Source organism: Anoplopoma fimbria, chromosome 23, assembly GCF_027596085.1.
Source record: "Anoplopoma fimbria isolate UVic2021 breed Golden Eagle Sablefish chromosome 23, Afim_UVic_2022, whole genome shotgun sequence".
Taxonomy (NCBI): domain Eukaryota; kingdom Metazoa; phylum Chordata; class Actinopteri; order Perciformes; family Anoplopomatidae; genus Anoplopoma; species Anoplopoma fimbria.
The window spans coordinates 17,786,906-17,794,573 of NC_072471.1; positions in this window are offsets into that span (position 1 = coordinate 17,786,906).

A 7,668-nucleotide genomic window follows, 5' to 3' on the forward strand; every position below is an offset into this window, starting at 1 on the left:
GTAAACTGAAATCAAATAGCAAGAAGGAAATGTTGTGAGTGCCAACTAATTTAAATTCCATTAAAAATAAATTTCAGTGTCAAGTTTCCTGGAATTCAGTTCCTTAATAAAGTGTAAACAGATTTATGTCCCCGCAAACAATGATAACACACGCAGGCAGCAACAACTCACAACTTTCATCCCATAGTGAAAATGAATACTGCGTGTTGTCACTTTGTATATACAGAGGTGTTAAGGTTATAGAACTCACAGTTCCATTCTTAAAGCAAAAACATTTTACTTATGATTCTGAAGCCTTTTGACTTCTTGCATAAAAATCACTTATGATGCAGCATAGATTCCTTTTAAATAAATGAACCACCACCAATGAACTGATTGATATAGTATGCACTACAATGATAACTTATTAAAGCATACTATAAGTCATAAGTACAGTTGATTGTTGAGTGGAGCAAAAGTAAACATAATTTATTATAAACCCATAAGTCAACCTCTAGTTAACAACTAGTCAAGATAATCCATAAAACAAATGAACTAGTAGTTAATTACAGTTACTATTAGAGCATTATGTGTGTTTATGAGTGTAGTCATGAAGCTTAATTGCATTATGAATTATCACTATGAAAGCCCTCCTAATGCGCTATTGATGTGTCTTCATAGAAAGTGTTACCACAAATTTCCAATTATGTGACCTAAATTCTGTTTTTTATTGGAATTGGTCAAGTTGAGCAATTCAAATACAAACGATTCAGTTTCTAGTGACATTTCATAACATTTCTCAGAATTCCAGCACACCATGAGTTGGCGCTGACCGCTCTAGCAAGAGGTATCGCACAGTGGTGTTGAGGAGGCTCAACGACTTTTTGGATACTAACTTTCAGCCAGTTATTTACACAAACAATAAATTCCCGACTCTGAGGCTGATTCCAAGCCGCCATGCGCTCTAAAAGTTCCAATCCGTCAAGGCGTATGTATAAACACAGTTTCTCCACCTTGTGTGAACACAAGAATCTGCCCTTTGCCTATGTTTCTCTGTCTGCAGCTCCTGACTCCCCGGGATCTAAAAGGTTGATGGCTGAAGTGAGAATTTCAAATCCTTCATCAGGAGAAGGGTCTTTGGGTGTTTGCTACGCCGCTCTGCACAGCATGTGTGGTGTGGGAGGAGAGGTCTGACATCAGAGTAATGATAGGACGCAGAACACTCCACACCTTGTTATCAGAAGCCTGGTACCAAGTGGAACAGCATCTGGAGCCGTGGGTACAGTGTGTGTGTGCGTTTGTGTGTTTCTGAAAGGGATTTTGGAAAAGGTTCCGTCTTAGGAGGTTCTGCTCTTTCCTCTGCTTTGACTGTGTGAAGCTTTGTTGTTGACCCCCTCCTTCCCATAGCTCACATGCACCACCACCACCACGATGGATGGGGAAGACAAGGGGTCAAAGGTTAAAAGGGAGGAAGGAGGTGACGTTGGATAGCCCAAGAGAGGAGTGGAAGGATGGTGGACGGTGTGTGTGTGTGTGTGTGCCCTGGGGGAACATTCTCCAGACACAAAGAGAGGAAGCTATCGGGGGCCAAGGAGCCTCAGATGAATCAGTGACAGCAGGGGTCGAGTTGACAGGAAGATACCTCTATCAGCCAGCGATAGGACGCACAGAGCACGGAGTAATCTGGAGGCCCTACTACGTGGCTACATCTCTGACTGACACAGCCAACTGTCAGCCAGATCCACAGCAGACACCCCATCTGAAGAATACTGCTCTGTTTTTGGTAGAAGAAATCTCCCCAGGTCATTTCCAACTCACCTCTTCTCTGGCAAACGTCAGCAACGCTTTATATTGAACAGGTGCACGAGTCAAGAGTTCTGCGCTTTCCATCCTTTGTATCCCATCAGTGTCCCGTCTCTACGGTGTTTTAGACCGTTATTTTTGCTTTATGTACCAGAGCATTTACTTTCTCATGAAGCACAAGGCTCAAAACATTATACCTAACTTCTCACTATGTCGTATATCTGACAAATTAATCTACACTCAAGGTCTTCCTACTCACTTGCTCTAGGCATTTTTTTTGAAGCGGCCACGCCTGCAGCAATGCTTCTCTGTGATCAACCAGGCGGCATCCTCTGGGTCTGAAGAGTGAAGACAAAATGTGGAAGTGTCTTAAACCTGCATTCTCTCTACTGTCCACCAGGGGGCGACTCCTCTGGTTGTATAGAAGTCTATGAGAAAATGACTCTACTTCTCTCTTGATTTATTCCCTCAGTAAACATTGTAAACATGAGTTTATGTTCTCAATCTCTAGTTTCAAGTCTTCTTCAATACAGCATGATGTTCATTTAGTAAATGATGGTCCATTTAGAGTCAAATAGACCATAAAGTAGGGTATGCTTTAGGCCGTTGTCCCTGTTTTTCTCTTCAAACTTAAACCCTCTCATAGTGTGTTTAAAGTTTGCTTCAACGTCTTGTGTCACTTCTAGTTCCAAAAAAGCAAGATGGCGATGACCAAAATGGCAAACTCTAGGCTTCAAAACTCTAGTCCACTAACCTATGGGGGACTGTATGGTGACACACAGAATAAACAAGGTCAATTTTTTCTTGCACACTGCAAGATAAAGGTATCCAACAATAACTTTTTGAGGAACGGACGACGAACAACGAGGCTCCGCAGTCCGAACCGAGGCGCTAAACTTTATTACTCCTTTCAACCTTGACAAAGGCAACGCAGACCAGATCCACTCTAACTGTTCTTACCTTTCACTATAAAAGCCCTATACAAATACACTGAGTAACTGTTGACCAGAGGGAACTCAAATTCACTCAGATTATTTCGCTAAAAGGAAACTCAATAATAGATAGCTCACAGAAGCTCAGGGGTTTACCTCAGACAGGCTGCTCTGGGTCAGTAGGATCCTGGTAGTTGGTCTCCCCTCAGGATAACGACACCATTTAAGCCCCACAGATGGTCTGAACAGTAAATTCATCACTATATATCTGAGACTTTAAACTTTAAGTTCTCAGTCAAAATGTGTAGTTTTCTGAAACACAGCCACAGTAAAACTTGAACTTTGAGTTTCAGTCTTACAAGGTGAATTTGCTGCTATTTATAGCATATTAAATACAACAAAGGGAGAGGTGTACGGGGAGGATGAACATACAAATGGGTAGACAAGGAGGAAAAGGAAAGGGAGGAGGCTGGGTGGTGTGTTTGCGTCTTTGTTTGGGAGCAGCTCCTTTCTGTTTGGCTGTCCCGCCGAGGGATGTGGGACACCGGAGTTTGCTGTTTATTCACAGAGTGGGGTTGGCTCAGGAAACGGCCAGGAGGAGGAACAGGAGCTTCCCGGGGAAAAAAGGCAGACGAGCGATCCCTGCCGTTCTATAGGAGGAAATGAGCAGCATGGGCGTGGGCCTGACAGAGACTATTTCCAGCCCAGGGGCCCCGAGGTGGGGCCACTCACAGAAAATGTGCCATTTAGGTATTTAGCTTATCAAGACTGACTGAGGTCAATAAAGAGTAATGTCACAGATTGGAAACAAATGATAAGGAGTGAGTGGTTTACACCCGAAACAATTCCAAGATAAAAGTGACATTTTATACAAAGCATATTTGGAAAAGGCAAGGAGGAGGAATCTTGAAAGGAAGTTTTGTTTCAGTGGAACAGAACAATGAGCTGTATTCATGAAGGACTGCTATGGCATGCAAAGTGAGGGTCAGGTGACTGGTGAAGTGAAGTGTCGGTACGCTAGCCCCGCTAGCACTAACCATGTTTCCTTTCACGTATTTGTATTGCTCATTTAAAGTTGCCCCTATAATAAAAGCTGTAAGGAAACGACAAAATTAATTTAGCAAAAAAATAACATACTTATTTTCATCCAAACCACAACCTTTTCCTCAACCTAACCGTACCTGTTGTGCAGGCGCACTGATTGCTCGTGTTGCTGGACTTTTGTAACAAATCAAACCAACCGTACGAGGATAAGCTGATTAAAAAGGCAAGGCAGCTTTCTCTCTCCAGCATCTTTCAAACACATGGCAGCTGAATGTCATCGTGATAAGGTGAAGACATGCATTAGTGTATAGTGTGTGTGTATATAAACATTTATGTATACCTGTATGTTAACAAACATAACACAGAAATAATGCGTCTTGTAAATTGTTCACATACTGCTTAATGTTAATTAGCATGTGTGTTTGTGTACTCCCTGATCGGGGAGGGCAGGATGTGGTCCCCACGAAGCGGCTGGGCTGAAGCCAAGGCTGTGAGTTCCTCACTATGAGGGCCAAGTTATATGTCTGTGCTGCCTTCTAACAATATACACTTCAGAAATGGTTTGTTATTTGTACAGAGTGGCTTAATTATTGGCCAATGCATGCTTTACGGTTCTGAAGCCACAAGGCCAGCTAATGCTAATCAATTATTTACCAAGGTTTCTCACAACACAGTCAAGTTAGGAATGATATATGTTAATATATTCATAATAAACCGATTTTGGTCTGGATACTGTTTTGTTAGGTGCCAAACTGTTTTTCAGAAGGGTCTTTGTGGCAATTTAATTAAATAAAATTTTTCACATTTCTTTCACCACAAAGTGATGATGTATAAACCATTAATCAAGCAATTAGTTATTTATAACCCATGATTATGTCCACGGTGTTATTTCTACAGGTGTTGGAGGGCCATGGGCTCAAACCTCTCGTGCCAAAACCAAAGGAGGTAATATAGGCTTTATTCTTAAGCTAAAGAGATTTTAAGGTTTTATTATATGATGTAAAATATGCCAGAAAATACCCCTCTGTTAAATTTAGAAGCTTAGTTAAGTACTTAAGTGTCTTAAACATGCAGATGCTAACAAGTGGCTAAATGAGACCTCAAAACGTCCTCACTAGAACACTAGTCCTCCTTTAGCTTAGTGGTCGTGACGTGAAGTCATGTGACCATGTTGTAGTTAGCTTTTTTTTATCTTGCATTCACGCTACCAAAATCACGACAGTGCTGTTCATTTGTGGAGATTATCTTCTTGCAGTGGGAGAATCCCATCGGCTGTTTGTAGAGGAATCTAGTGCGATGCTAACTTCCAGGTTGGTCTACAAAAAATACATCATCCCTGCCCCACTTTATGGAGGTATATTTCAGGTTCAGTCAATCATAATGGCTCATTTAGATGATTCTGGCTGTTGAACAGGGAATCGCCCTGATCAACGGGACTCAACCGATTACATCCCTGGGTGCGGAGGCGGTGGAGAGAGTTCTGGGCGTGGCCAGACAGGCTGACATCATCGCTGCCTTGAGTTTGGCCCTGAAGGGCAGCAAAAAAGCCTTCCACAGAGGTACAATCATGAGCCACGTGGCAAAGTTTGCAGTCTTGGTTCGGACTAAGTAGCCTTGTTGTTGCGCACTATAGCGTATGTATTGAATATGTTCGTTCCGCAAAACGTGATTGGTTGAAGCCTTTATTTGCAGTGAGAAAGCTCAGAAAAATCCACCCTGTTCTGTAGTTTTTTTGGCACGTAATATACAAGCTTTGTGGGAAAGTACTTACAACAGAAAACAACACATTAAAAAAATATATTGGCCTTTATTACAGTAAGCCAGTCTGAACAATACCCTGACCTTGAAACTGAAGCACCTAAATTGAATTCAGCCATCGCTCATTTTATTATTCCCACCAGTTTTTTCATGCCAAACTTTCTTCTGTGAAAAATGGCAGATGTGGAATGTGTCATTTGTACTGATGAACACACAGAAGTATAATTAATACCTGTATATGCAATATATATATTATCAACTTATCTTACATTGTGGAGCACTCAGATTCTAAAGAGACAGATTTTTTTTTTCCTCAGGAGTTGGTGAAGACGAAACAGAGCTAAAGAGAGTGAATAACTTAATAAATCAAGATAGAGTGACTTTCATTTGAAAGATGGCAGACATTTCCTCATGCTACACATATTGCAACTCTGTGTTTTAGAATTCACCACTCACCTGCACAGGCTCAGTGGTTCCCAAACACCGGGTCAGGACCCACAGAAGGGTCGCACAAGATTTTATTACGGTCGCCAAAGAAATGATCAGTCTTTTATCTAACATTTTTATCTGCAGTTAAACTTTGAGCTACACCAGGGAGCCCGAATGTTCGTAATTTTCATTAAATCTAATATGAAAGGCTAGTAAACCTTATGTTTGTTTAACTGATGAGAGGAAATTAAAATAATGTGATTGAGATCTGTTAACTCCACCTCAAATCATGTATAAAGTGTTTAACATGTTTTTTAAATAAGTCCCCAGATATAAAGTTTGGGAAACACTGCTGCAGTGTTAGTACAGTCGTACTAATTAACACCATTGTTGCATTGCAGCTGTCTACGTGGTGAGACCTCTACCCGGTCATATGGAGGCCAGCTGGACACCACCAAACATCATCATACAAACTGCACCAGTTTACACCAGCATTCTCATTTTTCTACCAACAAAATTTGAAGGGTGTCTTTAATTTCATAGAAATGTGCTGGATTTAACAAATAACTTTAAATTTGTAAACAATAATGACAATAATTGATTAATAGGAGTAGAATATTTGTGTAAAAATTGACTTCCTCCCTCCTGACACATTTAATGTAAGTGGTATTTAAGGTTTCCCCCTCGGCCATGTTGGAGAAATGTTGTACCACAAGGTGTCAGTGTCCCCTACACGACTTTATGAACACTTAACTCATCTCCAGCTGTTTTTTTGCAGAAACAGGGGAGACAATATCTGGCGGGAATTTCCACGGAGAGTATCCAGCCAAGGTAAAGTCACTGTACTGAACTAACAAATAAGACCTCTGCTTGTTTTATTGTTTCGTTTCTCCTCTGCTCTCTCTTTGTCTCCTCCCGCTGTGTGTTTGGGTCGGCAGAGGAGAGGAAAGCTGGAGAGAAGGCGGCTTAATGCTCGTAAACTCTGTCTCTGTCTGGCACTGTTTCAGACCGTGCTGGCAGTGTGTTCTCAAAAAATTTAAACTGGACATCAGATAGATGCCACCCTCCTTCATGCCTTTTGTCGTAAAAAAAAAAAACCCAGTATAAGTGAGAGGAGGGTGGAGAGGCTGGTGAACCCCACCCTCAGTGAGCTGCCCGGCTTCCTCGTCCAAAACAGAGGCCTGAACTCTGGATTCATGGTCGCTCACTGCAATGCAGCCGCCTTAAGTGTGTGTCTGTTTGGATGTATTGACAGGAGATATTGTCACCCAAGACCCTCATTCTGATTTAACACCAACACCACGTTGACATTTTAGAATTTTGGTAAAATGTCTTGACTATTGCATTTTGTTCCTTATGCTTTTTTCTTCCTGTGAAGCTTGGCTCTTCACCTGTTTTCAAAAAATGTTTTATGGTGCATTAAAGGTTGCTCTGACACCTGAAAGCTGGCTTCATTTGTGAGATGTGTAGTAAAAAAAAAATGCACCTCCACTTGCACCCAAGGACAAAAATAAATAAATAAATAAAAAAGGCTAAATGTCATAAGGGATTCTTGTAACTAAAGCAGTTTCTGTGAGTAAACAGAAACCAGAGCTACCTGGACTGATGGAAAAAACACATTCAAATACCTTAAAGAACCTTTGTATCTTTGGAACACTGTTAACAGTAATTCAATCAGGAAAGACTTATAATTTATTACACATAAGAAATGAGTATTGCAAAG